We start from the raw sequence: 19,808 nt of genomic DNA, 5'->3' as shown, positions 1-19,808 counted from the left end.
CTCAATTATAAATCGCAAGAACTAAAAGAATTTAAAAATATGTTTGAGTCAAATGCCTCATTTTAATTAGTGTATTACCTACTATTGCTACATTGGTCCTTCATTCATTTCACACCATCTAACTGGTTTTCTTCCTAAGCAAACGTTGTTGTGATACCTAATCATGGTTGTCAAGTTGACAAAACCAGGAAGGGGGAACCTTGGTTTTAGAGTGATTTGTGTATCGTACTGTTTTCTTGATAATCAATTGACATGAGATGGTTCAACATACTGTGGGCACTGCCATCACTAGGCAGATGGGCCTGGTCTCTGGAAAAAAGGTAGTTGTACTGAGCCTGGGAGCAAGCCAGTAAGAGTGTACCACCACAGTCTCTGCTTCAGTTCCTGCCGATAGGTTCATAACTTGAGCTCCTTTTCTGATTCCTGACTGATGGACTATAACATAATTACTTTTGGACAGTGTTTTCTCACATTTGTAGAGAAGAAAGTTATAGTATTTATTTTCTGAGCAGCTAGAGTTCCCTCCCATTGTCTGCGAGAAGGAATTCTGCTCATCTCTTAGCTCTGAAACTTCAGAGTGAGTAAGAGAACTTCCCTCTTTGAGGAGACAGTGGGCTGCTTCTGTGGATTATGTCTTCCTAGCTGTACATAGGTCTTTATTATTTTTTATTATTATTTTTCACCTCCTCCCCTCCTCCCATTTCCCTTTCCCTCCCCTCATTTCCCCTCCCCCTCCCTTTCCAGTCCCAGGAGCAGTCAGGTTTCCCTGCCCTGTGGGAAGTCCAAGGTCCTCCCTGCTCCATCCAGGTCTAGGAAGGTGAGCATCAAACAGACTAGGTTCCCACAAAGCCAGTACATGCAGTAGAATCAAAACCCTGAGCATGTGATCAAAGCAGACTCTCTGAATGTGGCTCACAAGGAGGGCTGACTGAGAAGCCAAGGACAATGTACATAGATTTTTATAAGTTCAGTTTTCATAAATTATCAACATCCATTTCATAGCTGAGAGAGACAAATCAAGGCTTTAGGACAAATTAAATCATTGTTTTTCTTCAGTAAGAACGGAAATTCAAATCTGCCATAAGAAAGAACTGCAGCTGAACAAAAGACTAGATATTTCATTTCGCCATTTGTTTGAAAATATTGCCTGTACTCATGAAAAATTAATTCTTCTGTATAGTGCTTTAAAGAAATGATGTTTTAATTAAACTAAGGTCAGTTCCAGCCTGATTTTTGCATCACTTCCTCAGGGTATTCACACATAACACATGAAACAGTGTTCTCTGTGATTATCATCATAGGAGACATTCATTTGCTTAGCTATGAAATGTTTAGTAAACAAATCCATTCTACACCAAGGCAGTCTTTTTAAATTTAGAATTATGCACAATTTTAAGCTTTATACTAAAGTCATTTTCAAGTTTCCAGTTTCCACATCAATTTAAAATCATCTCCTTAATGATTATGAACATAGTGTATTAGATAATTTTATCTTTAGAATACAGTCAAAATGCAAATATATCAATATTTTCTAGCACTGTTTTCAGGAAAAAACTTATAAGACACATCATGCTCTTAAGAATTATGAGTGATTGTTTATCTTTTGGACTAATATGTCCAAAAGAGTTGCATGGTGAGATAAAACAGCAGTTTAGAGCCATAGATGCATGCTATTGTCATAATATGTGCTTGACTGTGTTAATTTCAGCTCATCTTGGTATGATATTTATAATTTTTATTTTACTTCTTTACTTTCTATAGCAAGAAACTTTTTATCAGCATTGAATATATAATTGAATTTTTATATAAAATAATAAAAGATAGCTCATGCAGAAACCCTGGAATGTCAAATAAAATAGAGATAATATTAATTTGAGAGCAGAGTGAGATTTGGGCATCTAAAATTAAGGAGCAAAAAAACTGAAGTTGAAATCTATCTATCCAATGTGGGGCTCTGTCATTTTCTTCATCTATCGCCAGGTGGAGGTTCTATGGTGATATGCAAGAAATTCATCAGTATGGCTATAGGAACAGGCCTTTTCAGGCTCCCTCTCCTCAGCTGCCCAAGGAACTAACTGGGGGCGTCTCCCTGGAAACCTGGGAACCCCTCTAGGGTCAAGTCTCTTGACAACCCTCAGGTGGCTCCCTAAATTAAGATATATGCTTCCCTGCTCCCATATCCACCCTTCCTGTATCCCAAGCATCCCATTCCTCCGAGCTCCCCCCATTCTCCCCTTCACGCTTTTCTCTCCCCATCTTCCCTTGGCCGCGTCTCGTCCAACCCTCAAGTTCCCAATTTTTGCCTTGCGATCGTGTCTACTTCCAATATCCAGGAGGATTACTATATCTTTTTGGGGGGGTTCACCTTCTTATTATCTTCTCAAGGATCCCAAATTATAGGCTCGATGTCCATTAATTATGGCTAGAAACCGATTATGAGTGAGTACATCCCATGTTCATCTTTTTGGGTCTGGGTTACCTCACTCAGAATAATGTTTTCTATTTCCATCCATTTGCATGCAAAATTCAAGATCTCATTGTTTTTTACCGCTGAGTAGTATTCTAGCATGTATATATTCCACAGTTTCTTCATCCATTCTTCCACTGAGGGGCATCTAGGTTGTTTCCAGGATCTGGCTATTACAAATAATGCTGCTATGAACATAGATGAGCATATGCTTTTGTAGTATGATTGGGCATCTCTTGGGTAGATTCCCAATAGTGGAATTGCTGGGTCCTGATGGATCATGCGACCGAACCCGTCTCTCTGAATGTGGCCAACAGTGGGGGCTGACTGAGAAGCAAAGGACAATGGCACTGGGCTCTGATTCTTCTGCATGGACGGGCTCTGTGGGAGCCTTCTCAGCTTGGTCGATCACCTTCCTGGACCTGGGGGGAGTTGGGAGGACCTTGATCTTAACATAGAGTAGGGAACCCTGATGGCTCCTTGGCCTGGAGAGGGAGGGAGGGGAGGTATGTGTGGAGGGGAGGGGAGGGGAGGGGGAGGAAGAGGGGAGAGAAGGGGGAGGAGGAGGGGAGAGAAGGGGGAGGAGGAGGGGAGGGAAGAGGGAGGAGGAGGGGAGGAGATGGAAACTTTTAAATATAAAAAAATAAACCATGAAAAAAAACCAAAAAAACAAAAAAACAAAAAAAGCAAAAAACTCATACAGCTCAGTAATAGAAAATCTGAACAACCTTTTCAATAAAACAAAAATAACCAGCAGAAAAAAAAGAAATCTATCTATCATCTATCTATCTATAGATATGTATATATCTATATATCTATATATCTATATATCTATATATCTATATATCTATATATCTATATATCTATATATGCCCTGTATTGAAAACTACAAAATAGGACCACTGAGGTCATTTCTCCTGTGTAAACAATATTATCCTCACATGTGAAAAATGAAGTATAGTGAGGACTCTGAAGGAGCTGAAGGCAGAAAGTGGGGTGAATATTATTAAATACACTGTGTGTAACACATGAGGTTCACGTATGAGTAAAATATTCTGTTAAAATGGGGAGCAATAATAAAAAGCCTGAAAGGCACGTAGAGAAGAACTAAATCATGGATATTCTTATTATGTGTGTGTTTTCCTTATTTTAGAACATTTGTGCAACTCACATATGAATTATTTTATTTCTGTAAAGAAGTTAATTTTTGATGTTTTGTAAAGTAATGATAATTACTTACCATATAAATTAAAAATGTTATTCTAATACCTAATATGACATCTATAAAACTTTATCTACTTAATTATTAATTTTAATATGTAAAATAATAAATTTTAAAGTGATGTTTCCATGTATGCTTGCTATGAATAATTTTTGAATGTATATTACCTCTATAATCAAAAGAAAAATACAAATAACAGAATAACAGAAAAAAAGACATCATATGATGTCTCTTTCTCTAAAAAGAAATTGTCAACCACGGCCAAATCATGTTTCCTGACTACAGAGAAAGAAGTCAGTATAACTCCTATATCTATTCTCCTACTTAGCTTTTTTTTTCACTCAACACAGCCTAGAGCTACCTTATAAAGATCCATCAACAGAAGTATTGCTTAGATCAGGTTGGCCTTCTTAATTATTAATTGATGTTTGAGAGTCCAGCCCGCTATTGATGACACCATTTCCCATGGAGATGGTTCTAGACTGTATGAGAAATTCAAATAAGCATAAGGATATGAATGAGACATAAAGCATCAGCCTTCATGGTTCTGATGTCTCTTGGCTTTGTGTAGGTTCCTGGTTCAAGGTGTTTCTGGGTGGGTTAGCAAGAACACCAGTCTTTAAGTTCTTGCACTGACTTCCATAGGTGAGGGCAGTGTAAGCCAAAGTGCTTTTAAACATAGTTTTATCACATCAATATACATGAAACCATGCATTCATAATTCATGTAATCATTTTTTAGGAAATGTCAGTTAAGTAAACTTTACATTATAATATTTGACTCAATATTGAAAGTCTTTGAAACTAGTATTACAGTGATGTTATGAGCAGCAGGATAATGTAGGAAGAAAAATCTTGAGACTGAAAGGGTAAATTTCACTTATCTGAGTGTCAGTGAATAAACAACACTAATGTAAATGCCTGTTCAGAGCATCCAACTAGCTAGAGTCTTCACTCAGATGTCCATGCTAAGCACTATGTGTTTCATAGTGTTAAGGTGTGAACTATATTGGTTTGTTATAAGAGTAATTCTGCACAATGTACTAATGCACGTTGTACCTTTAGATTGGATTTGTGACTACTGATATGCAGAGCAGATTATCAGTGGATCTGTCATTTCATAAAATTTAACCTGATGCACAGTATGTATCTGAACCTCAGTGTTGAGTAATTGCTTTTCCTGAATAACAGAATCTTAAATTAGTAGAATTATTGTATACCTGAATAGAAAGGTTGCTTCAGTTTGTGCTACACTCAACGTGAAGTACATATTTCATATACAAGAAGTGCATTATTTACACTTGAGATGTTACAAACACAATAATTTAGATATAAGTAATGTTATTCTTTTCTCTGGAAAAATCAAAATTATATTAAAACTATATAATGATCTGCAGAAAACTGAGGAAGAGAGCAGATAATGAAAGTGCATTGGATCACTGAGGAAGCAAATGAATTTGGAGTAAAGATGCTTTTCTGTCCCATCTCTTTTCTCCCTTCCCTTCTGGTGGTGGAGACTTATTGTACTTGTTTGTTCTTCTATTACATTGTTCACAGTATGGAAGAAAACATAGAACCTACCTCATTGTGAATGCTGTGCACATAAAGTAAATTCATCAAAGAGTTTAAAAAGAACTTGGAGTCAATAACTCAAGAGAAAACTTACTAAAAATATTTCATGATAAATCAAGAGATACATAAGAACCTATCAAACTCAAAAATGGGAAATATAGAAATTTAGTTGAGGAAAATTATATTAATACAAACATGTATCTCTAATCATAAGTAATTAAAGAAAAGAAAAATCATTTAATAGAAATTTATGAGCTGAATCATAATTTCCAATAAAATAATATAAATTTAGCATGGTTTTGGGAAGAGTTTACACTGCAAAAAAGGATACTTGTTTCAATCATGAAAGAGTGATATATGATTGAAAATAAATGTTAAGCATTCTAATATTTTTATGTAGATCAAGGTCAATACAATCACATAACATTTCATGTACTATGGCACAAATGTCATAGTATGCTTTGCAATCCTTGTGCAAACATCCTGATGAGACTTCTGCTCAATAGAAAGAGAACAAACACTTAGTGTAAGGATAACATGACATTTTGGCAAGTAATGTATTTTTTAAGCAACTTAATAGAACACGAGGAATGTTTTTATTTTCTTTTTTCTTACTCCTGCTGCTGATCTTTCTGTGGTAAAATGCTGCTAGAAACATTATTGTTAATGTTTTCATTTTGTAATTAAAACATAAAGCAAAGTAATAAAATATTCCCTTAAACAAAATTACTTATGAAGTCCTCTTAACTCACTGTATAAGAAATACTAACTTTCAGCATTTTTTACACCATCTTTAAGAAAGACTGCCGCTCTACCACATAACACATTTTCTTTTTTTTTTTTTTTTTTGGTTTTTTGAGACAGGGTTTCTCTGTGGCTTTGGAGCCTGTCCTGGAACTAGCTCTTGTAGACCAGGCTGGTCTCGAACTCACAGAGATCCGCCTGCCTCTGCCTCCCGAGTGCTGGGATTAAAGGTGTGCGCCACCACCGCCTGGCCATAACACATTTTCTAACCTTTTATTTCCCATTAGATTATTATGTGAAATTTTGAGAGGATGGCCCATCATAAGCTGTATGCTGGACAGTAGCTCACTTCAAAGTCATAAGGCTTGGACTTTAATCTTCCATCAGAAATATCTGAAAGATTTGAGTAAATTCTTAAATAATGCTCAACATTATAACATCAGTCATCCTATTTTTCAGAGTGCAGTTTTCTTTTTTTTTTTTCCTCATTTTTTTATTCAAGATTTCCATCTCTCCCCTCCTCCTCCCCCTTCCCTCCCCTCCCTTCCACCCAAAACCCCACTCCACCCCTCTCCAAAGACAAAGAGCCATCTGGGTACCCTTCACTATGTTAAGTCCAAGGTCCTCCCAGCTCCCCCTAAAGTCCAGGAAGGTGAGCAACCAAACTGACAAGGCTCACAGAGAGCCCGTCCATGCTGTAGAGTTCATGTTCATTGCCATTGTCCTTGGTTTCTCAGTCCTCCTCCACCGTCAGCCACATTCAGAGAGTCCGGTTTGGTCCCCTGTTCCATCAGTCCCATTCCGACTGGACTTGGTGGTCTCCCGTTAGATCTGTCCCACCGTCTCAATGGGTAAAAGCACTCCTCGTGGTCCTGGCTTCCTTGCTCATGATCTCCCTCCTTTTGCTCCTCATCAGCTCTTGAGTGCAGTTTTCTTTTAATCAATCTTCTTGAAAGAATTAAATCATATCTACCATTGCCAGCATTCATGAATACTCACACATTTACATGAAAGGTAGGAGCAACAAAGCAAAGTCATTACGATGTGATGGGGCCCTGGTAGGCTCCCCTAGCCACACTAACATTAGAGCAGCTTGGCTTTGCATTGCAGTGCTCTGTAGATTCTTACAGTAGGCTAGAATGAGAGTTGCAAATATTCACTTTAGATCCTTGTACACTGTTTATTCATAAAACCCCTTCAGGGTTAGATGATGTCCATTCATGTGGGGAAATTACAATATTGGAGTGAGGAAGAAACATGAGAAATAGGAATTTTACTGTTAGTCTCTGTCTGTCTGACTCTCTCTCTCCCTCCCTCCCTTCCTCCCTCTGTCCCTCCCTCCCTTCCTCTTAACATAATTAGGTATTCTTTACTAACTCTAAGGCTAGGAAAGCATATTGCTATGCTCAAGCTTGACTTAACTTTCAAAGGCCAAATGAGTCTGTAACAGACTCTTGCAACTCTATTTCTGAAATAGAGATGCAATATAGAGTCTCTATGTCCAGTAATCCCTGATGTTTTATATAGGAAGAGAAGAAAAACTGGAATCAAAGGTCCTGAAAGTTGTCAGACTAGTCTGGGAGCAAGACAAAACCACAGCTCAGCCCTCATCAGAGAAGATTCTTCCTGTAGTAGACATTGTTGGAGCGGATGACTAATCCCTGCGCTGAGGGGCGTGGCTGTCCCAGGGAAAAGAGGTACCTTTAAAAAGAACCATGTGGGGGATAGGGACCTCTTCTTCCTCTTGGTTTGCTGCTCCAACCTGGAATCTTGGCTCTGTAAGTTTATCCCATTTTCTCCCTTTATTAAAACTGATTTATTCTAAAAGCGCTATTTTTGATTATCTCAAATCTCTGCCACATCATCTGGCGCCCAAACCCACGTGGGGCTTTCTTTTTTTTAGAACCTCGGGGGCAGCTGCCACCGGGGATTACTCTGACCCAACAGTTTGCGGTGGTCAAAGAGCATTCCTGCTCGCAATTTAGAGGCGGGCTCGAGACCGACCGCATCTGAAAGCTCATGGCTGCCTCAACTCCGCCCAGGAGCTGTTTGCCTGTGCTTGCTTAGGCTGAGGACGCAGCTTCTCTGATTCCTCCAAGCCTGTTCAGAGCCCGGTCCCGCGGTATCACCGTGCTCCAGCCCAGAGCTTTGGGCCACCCTCTGCCTGCCCATTTCATAGATTGTAGATTGCGCCCATACAAGCGCAATCTGCCCCAACGCCACCAACTTTATTCCTGCACGCCGCTGCTCGCTCTGGGCTCGCGAGCCGTGATCCAGGACGCCATCTTTGATTTTTCTGGCCATGTGGATCCACGTTTACTGCACCATCTACTGGCAGACAACGGTCATTACAGGTAATTTTTCTTTCGATTGAAAATAAATAATCTGATTGAAGATGTCTGATAATATCACCGTTGACAGATTTTATAGCTTGTTTAATTACACGATGACTGAATTTTGGAGCGATGCAGATGTGGTTTCCTTTGGTTGGATATCTACAGGGCTTGGTATCTTCTTTATTTTTATTTTTTTCATTATAACGTGGTTGGACCATAGAAAAATGATAGAGTACTTACAGGCAGAAGTTAAAAAAATTAAAGAAGGGCATGACTGTTTTGGGAAACAACTTCCACTACATCAATAAACAGTTTGAAGTTCTCGAGGAAAGGAATAATAGATCTTCCTCTGAGATGGCTTTGTCAATTGAGAAAATTATGCAGGAGATTTGTAAATGGTTTGAAGTTCTCGAGGAGAAGTTTGAAGTTCTTGAGGAAAGGAATAATAGATGCTCCTCTGAGATGGCTTTGTCAATTGAGAAAAATATGCTGGAGATTTGTAAACAGTTTGAAGTTCTCGAAGAAAGGAATAATAGATCTTTCTCTGAGATGGCTTTATCATTTGAGAAAAAGGTGCAGGATATGGAGGCAGGAACAGCTGATTTGAAACATAAATTGCAGTCCCTGTCTGTAGGAACTGAAACATTATCTGAGAAGATTCAAAACATTGAATGTATTAACAAGACTTTATCAAAGGGCTATGAAAGATTACTGGACAGAATTTCAATACAAGATGGCACAATTCATGCCATGAAAATTCTGTCCAAGGATGAGATATTATCGGTGTTGGACAAACTTCATATCTTTGAATCCTCTATGAAGGCCTTGGAACATAATACTGGACAAGAGATTCAGGCTTTGCAGAAGGCAATGGTAAACATATTTGAAAAGATTGAGGAAATTATAGACTCTGAAGAACAGGAGCAAATGGTACAAACAAAAATCTTGACCCCATCAGTGAATAGAACTCTCCGAGATAGTTTTCACAAGACTTTGCCTGTTTTTCCAGTAATAACAACAGAGAAGGTGACTGGTTCTAAAAGCCCTAATGTCACCAAGGAATATACATGGGAACCCATCCGTATGAATGAACTAAAAGAAATTAAACAGGCTGTTATGAATTTTGGGATACATAGCTCCTTTGTTAAGGAGATGCTAAAATTGTGGTCAATCAGTACGAGACCCACCCCAAATGACTGGATTCATTTGACATCAGCGGTTCTAGAGAGCGGATCTCAATTAAACTGGAAGTGTATGTTCAGATAAGAGGCTAGACTTTTAGAACAGCAGGAAAGATCAAAGGGACTTGACATTACCCTAGATCAAATTCTGGGTGAAGGACTTTATTCTGATCCTCTAGAACAAGCTAATTATGATGAACACACCTTATCCATATGTACTACCACAGCCTTAAAGGTTTGGGACAGGGTTCAAGACCCAGGAAAGAGAAGGGAATCATATATCAGAGTTAAACAGGGTCCGAGAGAACCATTTAGTGACTTTTTACATAAACTAACTAAAGCTGTACAAATAGGGATATCTGACCCAGAAGCAAGGCGTGTAATAATTGAGTCCTTGGCTTATGAGAATGCCAATGTAGAGTGCAAAAGGGTTTGACGCCTCTAAAGATCAGATCAGCACCTTTGGATGAATGGGTCTTGTATACAATGAATGTTGAATCATTTGACTATGGCACTGAAGCATGGGTGGAAGAAGCAATTGCCAATGGTAAAAGAAGACATCAAAATACCAAATGTTTTAATTGTGGCAGAATGGGACATATGAAACAGAATTGCAGACAAAGGATTTCCAGAAATAAAAATAATAATGCCTCTTCCATGAATAATAGGAATAGGAGGCCTCAGCCTTCAGGTTTATGTAGAAGATATGGAAAAGGTAGACATTGGACCAATGAATGCAGATTGTCAAGAGATAGACAAGGAAATCCACTGCAAGTGGGAAAAGCAATGGGTGGCCTCTCACAGGCCCCCATGGTGAATGTGGTCCAGTCATTTCCCGTTACCAAGGAGAACATGCCTTGTCAGAACAATTAGAAAGCCCCATGCCTGCTGTTAAAAGCAAAAATGGCCTGAAAGATAAGTTACGTGTATTTTGGCAAACTTCTATAAGTGATCAAAGACCAAAGTTAAGAGTGTGTGTAAATGGCATTTTCATTACTGGCCTGCTGGACACAGGAGCAGATGTAAGTATCATTACTCCAGAATCTTGGCATCCGTATTGGCCTCTACAGGACATAAATGTTCAGTTCTTGGGAATTGGAACCTTATCTCGAGTAAGGCAAAGCATGAGGTGGGTTGAATGCATAGGGACAGAAGGACAAATAGGAAAATTAAGGCCATATGTAGCTAATATTGCAGTAAATTTATGGGGCCATGACCTACTGCAGCAATGGAATACTCAAATTAACATTCCTGCTGCCTCTAGAGCATATATTTCTGAGGAAAACATTAAAAGATATTACAGATGGCGAAAACCAGCCATTCAGGCTGTACAAGAAAACAAAGCAAAGGATGCCCCTCTAGAAATACCAATGGCCCTACTTCTAAAATGGTTGACTGAGAAACCAATATGGACAAGGCAATGGCCTTTAGCTGAGGAAAAGTTGCGGGCTTTAGAACAGCTGGTACAAGAGCAATTGGATGCTCAACATACTGAAGAATCTACCAGCCCTTGGAATTCTCCTGTATTTGTTGTTAAGAAAAAATCTGGTAAATGGAGAATGGTGACAGATCTCAGAGCTATCAACAAGGTTTTTCAGCCTATGGGCTCTCTGCAATCTGGACTTCCTCTGCCCTCTTTAGTACCAAAAGGATGGCCTCTCATAGTTATTGATTTGAAGGATGGTTTCTTCACCATACCTTTACAAGAAAAAGATAGAGAAAAGTTTGCCTTCACAGTGCCTACTTATAATAACTTTCAACCTACCAGGAGATACCAGTGGACCGTCCTTCCACAGGGCATGTTGAACTCTCCCACCCTGTGCCAATACTTTGTAAATCAACCATTGCAAATAATACGCAAGCTATTTCCCAAGTCTATAATTTATCATTACATGGACAATATCCTGTTATCTGATTCAAACAAACCTTAGAAAGATTGTTTGAAGAAGCTAAAATAGTTTTACCTAAATGGGGATTACAGATTGCTCCTGAAAAACTTCAGAGAGGAGATTCTGTTGATTATCTCGGTTATAGAATAGATTTGTAAAAAATCAAGACACAAAAGGCACAAATTAGGAGAGATCGACTACGGACTCTCAATGACTTTCAAAGGTTGTTGGGAGACATTTCCAGCCTTCGACCGGCTGTTGGGATAACACCTGATATGATAATTCACTTAAATAAAACCTTAGGTGGTGAAAGAGACTTAAACAGTCCCAGAGAATTAACAGCTGAAGCAGAAAAAGAACTGACAATGGTTGAAGAAAAGTTACAGGAAGCACATGTGGATATGGTGAATCCAGAACTCAGCTGTATTCTTGTCATATTGCCTTCAAAAATTTCTCCTACTGGAATTTTAATGCAAAGAGATGATATTATCATAGAGTGGATCTTTCTACCGCATAAACTAAGTAAGAAAATAAAAACTTATGTGGAGAAGGTTTCTGAATTAATTATAAAAGGCAAATTGCGACTTCGTCAACTAGCAGGCATGGACCCAGCAGAAATCATAGTGCCTTTCACTGATGATGAGATAAGAAAATTATGGGAAGATAATGAACCATGGCAAAGAGCTTGTGCTAACTTTTTAGGAGAAATTAATAACAACTATTCAAAAAGCAAGAGGCTTAACTTTATAAAGAGAACTTCTTGGATTCTTCCTCAAATCGTCCGTGATGCTCCAATAACTGGAGCCCGTACATTTTATACTAATGCTAATAAATCATGGAAGGCAGGCTACAAATCAGAAGACTTGAGTAAGGTGGAACAAAGTCCTTATGATTTTGTCCAAAAGGCACAGTTATTTGCCATTCTTATGGTGCTAAGGGATTTTAAGGAACCTCTTAATATTTTTACTGACTCACAATATGCAGAAAGAGTTATCTTACATATTGAAACTGCTGAATTCATACCTGATGATACTGAACTAACCTCATTGTTTATCCAGGTACAAGACATGATCAGGAACAGGCTTTGCCCTATGTATATAACACACATCTGATCCCATACAGGTCTGCCAGGTCCTTTAGCACAAGGTAATGCAGATATTGATCACTTATTGATTGGTAGTGTGTTGCAGGCTTCTGAATGTCATGAAAAGCATCATGTCAATAGCAAAGGCTTGAGGAAAGAGTTTTCTATTACATGGCAACAAGCTAAGGAGATTGTAAAGAAATGCCCTACTTGCTCTTTCTATAACCAAACACCACTGCCTGCAGGGGCTAATCCAAAGGGCACAAAAAGGAATGAAATCTGGCAGATGGATGTGTTCCACTTCATGGAATTTGGCAAATTAAAATATGTACACCATATCATTGACACTTATTCAGGTTTCCAATGGGCAACTGCTTTAAGCTCAGAAAAGGCCGATTCAGTAATCACTCATTTGTTAGAAGTTATGGCCATCATGGGTATACCTGCGCAAATAAAGACAGATAATGGTCCAGTTTATGTCTCTAGGAAAATGAAACGGTTTTTTTTGCTTATTACAGTATTAAGCATGTTACAGGTATACCCTACAATCCTACAGGTCAAGCAGTCATTGAGAGATCAAATAGAACTATAAAGGATATGTTAAACAAACAAAAGGGGGTGGAAAATACCCCCAGAAATAGGTTACATAATGCTTTATTAACCTTGAATTTTCTCAACGCTAATGAGAAGGGGACAATGGCTGCAGAAAGACATTGGATAATGGAAAAGTCTGCTGAATTAAATCAACCAGTTTATTTCAAGGATTTGCTGACCTCGCAATGGAAGCCAGGGGATGTGCTGCATTGGGGAAGGGGTTTTGCTCTTGTCTCCACAGGAGAAGAAAAATTGTGGATACCATCAAATTTAATAAAGGTTCGGTTTGAAGAGGAGAAGCCCCTTGGAAAAGAAAAATAACAATTCATACACAGGGATGGTGATCATACTGATGGTAAAAGAAATATAGTTTGGGGGTAGGGTTCTTTTCTTATCTTCACAGGAAAACACTCACCTTCAAAGGAACTGATGGACCCTGGATATCTAAATACGATGGATGAAAACCAGTTACAACCCACCAAGGATCAGAAATAACATTGGATAAGCTCCGTGAGTATGAAATACACTTTTTAAAATGTGTGTCAATGTGCATTTGTTTATAAATATTTAGAGCTGGTTTTTGGAGTTGGACTCTGGCACAGTCCCTCTCCAATTCCAAGCCTGTTTATAAACGATTTCTCAGTTTCTATCTCAGGTAAGGAGTCATGTTATGAGACAGAATAATAATAATAATGATGATTATAATGATACTGATATATTTGCCTTCTGTGCCCTCCCTCATATCTGTGTCTGTCTTCAATACACCTTTCATTGAGTATATATATATATATATATATATATATATATATATATATATATATATGTCTGTATATGTCTCTGTAGATAATGCTTACCTTTCCCATAACAAACGACAAATTTTTCTTCAGTAATCTTTGAAATTTCCAGGATGAAGATGGGGCCCCACGGCATCAACTCCAAATGGTTATTATGATGTCATGTTTTTATAGTGCTAAAATTTGGCCTGTTTTTTGGTACCAATTGCACAAAATACTTTTGAATAGTGCACATTTTTGACAACATTGTGGCCGGATCTCCTCAAAATATTCAGAGGCTAGATACATTCGTCGTAGATGAACTGTTACCCTGGGTATTTTACCATCATTTGCTTTCACAGGACCCCCTGAGAAGAAAAGTCGCCCCATGTCAGCTGGAAGCAATCTTAAATGACGATGCCCCCTCTCCCAACAGAGTTTACCCTCAGGTTTAGGGCCACTATTTGGTGGCTGGTATAGGATTGAGGGGATGAGGGAGGTATTATATGGACTCAGGGGTATAAACTATATATATATATATATATATATATATATATATATATATATATATTTATTATAAAAAAGGAGGGATTAACTGGTCTGATGGAATAATTGATATTTGTGAGTTATTGTTTTTAGAAAACTATATTGGTGCTGATTCTTGTATATTGATATATTGAACATTGTATGAGAGTATGATCCTACCTCTGTTTGAAACAATTGTTATATTGAGATATATACCATATTGCAATGTACATTTCTACCTCTGATATTATTTATGTAATGACATTGTTTACCATATTGCAATGTACATATCTACCTCTATTATTTATGTAATGACATTGTTTACCATATTGCAATGTATATTTCTACCTCAGATATTATTTATGTAATGACCCTGTTTACATTTGGAAATCATTGTCTTCATTTATTGCACAGTTGTCTATTCTATTAGTCATAAAGTTAGATAAGTGTTGAGAATTATATGTTTGTCATATTTATATTTAGGATAATCAGGTTTTTTAGACACATAGAGATTATATTTAGTATAGATAGTATAATCTTCAGCCTCTTTGAAGAGCTGTAGAACATGGCCTTTAATATAACTTAGAGTTTTGTACTTATGAGACACAATCACTCCTGGTAACAATGCTCTACTCCCGAGAGAACGTTGAGCCCCAAAGGCACTCCACTGGGAGTTTGTCTTCTTCTTGGCAGAACTGGCCTTGGGCAAAGAAAAGCCCATACCTGTACTACTGACAAAGATACAAAATATCCATAAGTGGATAAAACAGAATTGTCTTATCTTGCCAAGACAGGATAGGATAGTTCTACTAAAGGTTTCTTGCCATTGAAAAATGGTATGTCAGGTTGTGTTCGGCCTTAGCCAAAGCTGGTTGCCTCAACATTGCTAATGAGACTTTGTGTGGTTGCCCAGGTTGTCAGTTGTCTCTGTCATCTGTTGCACATTTTGGAAGTTTCTCGTTTGTGCTTCCTGGTTGTTTTAGTAATATTACTTTCCTTCTCAGATCTTTGATGGGGTTGAAGATTAGATAATTGTAGCTACCTTCTACATTATTTAGACTTCCTGAAGTAGAATGTTTAGTAAAATTTCTGTTATATGTTCCTCGCCTAATATTGTTTGCTTCTTGTAATTTTATATGATCTATTCCCATTGTATATAGTTGTATTTGGTTTCTGAATCTGCCTTATTTAGACAAAAGGGGGAGATGTTGGGGCAGATGACCAATCCCTGCGCTGAGGGGTGTGGCAGTCCCAGGGAAAAGAGGTACCTTTAAAAAGAACCGTGTGGGGGGATAGGGACCTTTTCTTTTTCCTCTTGGTTCGCTGCTTCCCCCTGGAATCTTGGCTCTGTAAGTTTATCCCATTTTCTCCCTTTATTAAAACTGATTTATTCTAAAAGGATTATTTTTGATTATTTCAAATCTCTGCCACATCAAGACATGAGTTAAACATAGAGACCCGTAACTGAACAGTGGGAGAGATGGAGAGATAGATGATAGATGATAGATAGATAGATAGATAGATAGATAGATAGATAGATAGACAGAGACAGAGAGAGACAGAGAAAGAGACAGAGAGAGAGACAGAGGGGGGAAGATTTTGAAACACCCAGTACTAAATGCTCCTCAGGGCTCAAGAATCTATGTGGAAAAGGATGCAAAAAGATTGTAAGAGCCACAGGTGGTAGATGACTCCAAGGAAACTGTATTCCTCACACAGCAGCACTGATTCCTAAATGAACTCACAGAGACTGTGGTAGCATTCAGTAGACCTGTAAAATATCTAGCCAAACAGGTTCTCAGCACTGATAAAGAGAAGTAGACACAATATTCTACTTCTAACAGGTAGAATTCTACCTTTAATAGTTAATAGTAATTAATACCGACCAGGAAAGGGAACATTAATTTTCTTGAGAAGAGTGTTGCAAGGATACATCAATCACATTCCAGAGGACTAGCTGGACAATACAGAACAAACTCCTTATTTTTAGGTGTATTGTTCTGTTCAAATTATTTTTTCTTGTTTATTTTTTCTCGTTTGTTTAGATCGCTTATCTGTTTTGATTTTTTTATGCTATGTTATTGTTTTTTTCCCCTTGGGGAAGTTGAAAAAGAGTGAGAAGGAAGATGAAGTTAGGTGAGTAAGTAGGAGATGAGGATCTGGGTGGAGTTGAGGAAGGAGAAATAAAATTATCAAAATATATTGAATAAAATAGATTTTAGTAGATAATTTTAAAAGTAACCAGCCACAGCCTGGTCTACAAGAGCTAGTTACAGGACAGGCTCCAAAGCTACAGAGAAACCCTGTCTCCAAAAACAAAACAAAACAAAACAAAACAAAACGAAACAAAAAAAAACAAAAAACAACCGGCCTTGTTGTAGAAATGAGAATGATTATAATTTGGGAATTGGAAAGAGACCACATTAAGAAAAGTAACTTTTAAATTGCGTTAATAGAAAACCTGATGCTGCGGAAGGAGGAGCTTGATGAGCATACTTCTTGTAAAACAGAGCTGAGAGTCCCTGATGCATGGAACAGGCCCAGAAGAAGCAAGCATAGTGAAGGTTTGGAGACATAGCTGTAGACCCAGTAATGCATTCTGAGAAACAGAGTAACTGTGTGCTCTGTTTTACCATGGATACAAATTATTTGTGTTCATTTTATTTTTGTATTTATTAATAATGTCACGTTATTAATTACTGAACGTTAGCCCTTCAGTTTTCTAACATGGAGAAAAATAGTGCAAAAAAAATAGTGGAGATGTTTAATGTGTGGGTTTTTTAAGATATGGGACATGTATTTGCTACTTAAAGTATCAACATAACTTTTAAACACATTGTTCTAGGTCTTTTATGTTTGATATTTGTTTTATTTTTCTTGGTTTTGTTTTTGTGTGCATGTGTGTTTTCTTTCTTTTATTTATTTAAAAACAAAAGAAAACAAACTATAATTTTTTATTTTACATACCAATTCCAGTTCTCATTCCATCCCCTCCTCCCATCCCCTATATCTTTCCCCCAGCCCACTCTCCCATCTATTCCACATTGCTTTGAGGAAGGACCAAGGCCCTCCCTATTAATGTGAAAACAGAGCCTCACAGAGGTCCAGGCTAGTCTCCTCCTTATTGTGTCTCCAGATGGCTGGGATTGCAGATATGTTTCACATCCAATGAACCTCCATGCATTCTATGTAGATTAATACATGGATAATACAATAAGAAAAAGGAGGTAGTTATTGACCTTGTGAAGGATGATGTGTTGCGGGAGCTCCTTCTGCTCCTTCAGCCAATAACCATTCTATTAATCATAATTCCAAACTGGTGTGGGATTGTTTGTGATTTACGCCATCAATGATGGTAGCCTAGTCTAGAAAACAAGCAGTAAACTTAGAAGATAAATAGAACCTTTGAATTTCTAGATCTCCAGAAACTGAATATAGGAAGTGAGAAATCAAAGGCTTATTGATAGTGTGTCTATTGCAACCTTTAGGAATAAATATTTCCTTCTTAGGTCATGCAGATGTGTACTTGATGAATCCTGAAGTCTTAACCTCTGCATCCTGCACAGAGCACAGGGATGTCCCAGCTACATGCTCTGTAGGTCTTTAATTGGGTGCTGAAGAATCAGCTTACTCCAAGTCTCTAGGGCAGGACACTAGAGACAAACACAAATGTAAGGAACATTTATCAAACTGAAGGACACTACATTCCTTCCACCACAGAACAAGTGAAACATTTTAATTAAGATCCAATTGACTGTGCATGCCTTGCCTTCCCAGTCATCAGAGAATGCTCACCTATGCTACTTTCACTACCAGCAATATTTTTGCACAAAGAGAAAGACAGCTATTCATATCTTCGTGGTATAAATGTTGGTGACTGCTCTACCCAGGACATATATATTATTTTTCCTTGCCCCAGACCCATTATTCTTGTGTCGGGTTGGGTAAATCTTGGTGGAGCTTACCTGGTACTTCTGCTGCAGCATCTCTCTCTCTGTGTATCACTCCATAATTTATGAAGCACTTTTATTCATACCATACATGCAAGAGAAACCTTTTGCTAAGCTGAATATTGAAGCTTTGTGCTCCATAAATATGAAAAGCTTAATTTTCAAACAAAGACAAATCACTAGAAATAAAATCAGGAGTCATTTATTTTTTAAAGCAGAAATGTATAAGTTCTTTTGGGAAAAAATATTCATGCTCTTACCTTAGAGACCTTTTGAACAAGGTATGCTATATGGCTATTGTGACAGAAATTTCCACAATGGATTTGGCAGTTTTCTGAGCAAGTACAGATGCTTACTGAAGTCCACAGGTGATCCATCAGTGAGATTGATGCAGCTGGCATGCCAAGTAGATCGAACAGTTCTCATAACAGCAATGAGGACTGGAGCATAAGGTACAAACTGCTTCATCCTCTGGACCTGCTTAACTGTTTATTTAAAAAAAAAAAAAAAAAAAAAAAAAAACAAGGATTCTAGTGCTTCATTACTCCTAAAGCAAAATGGATTTTTCAAGTAGGAATTCTGGTCAACGCCTTGTTAATGTCTCACAATTAAAAGAGACAAGTGAATATCTTCAGTACAAGTTGGCCCAAGCATCAGTGAGCTCAGAGCACTTCAAGTAGAGCTGAGGTCTCTAGTCAGCGGAGACTGTCCCAACTCCTCTGTCTCTGAACATTGCCTGCGTGCCCCCTTGAAAGACAAAGATAACAGGGTAGATCAGGTATCAAGGAGTGTTATCACACATAAATCACAGTGATATTTTATTTTCTCATATAAAGCCTTACTAATTTATCACACTTTGATCTCATAATCCATAATTCTATCATAATTCTATTAAAGTATTTTTGGAAAGCTGCCTTTCCACCACAAATCTTTATAGGAAAATTCTAACACTAGGGAAATGAGCTAACCATTCCATTCTTTAAGATTACATGCATTCTGTCTGAAGAAACCTTAACCCAACCAAATAAAACTAAAACAAAACAGAAACACAAGATAAAAGAAGTACACGATTAAAAATATTGCAATTTACATATTCTTTCATTGGGTATTAATTATTTCTGTGCTTCTTTTCATTATTTTATTTTGTATTACTGTATGTGTGTCTGTGTGTACATTATGTATGTGGTATGGTGGCACAGGACAAGAATGTGGAGTTCTTTCCTTTCCTTTGAAGTGGGTTCTGGGTTTAAACCCAGGCTGCCAGACTTGTTTGCCAAAAGTCTGTGAACACTGACTTTCACCTTGCTACCCTGAAAAGTGAAATGGCTGTGTTCCTTCTTTTTCCTGTTTTTTTTTTCCTTATTGCACATTTTATTCAGAATTCCCTACCTTGCTTTTGCTATTATCCATGGAAATGTTTTAAAATACTGCCTTCACAGTTTTCTTTAAAAAATTGTTTAATCCTATTTCCA

Source organism: Arvicola amphibius, chromosome 12 (assembly GCF_903992535.2).
Source record: "Arvicola amphibius chromosome 12, mArvAmp1.2, whole genome shotgun sequence".
NCBI lineage: Eukaryota > Metazoa > Chordata > Mammalia > Rodentia > Cricetidae > Arvicola > Arvicola amphibius.
Note: the sequence above shows the minus strand (reverse complement) of the source record.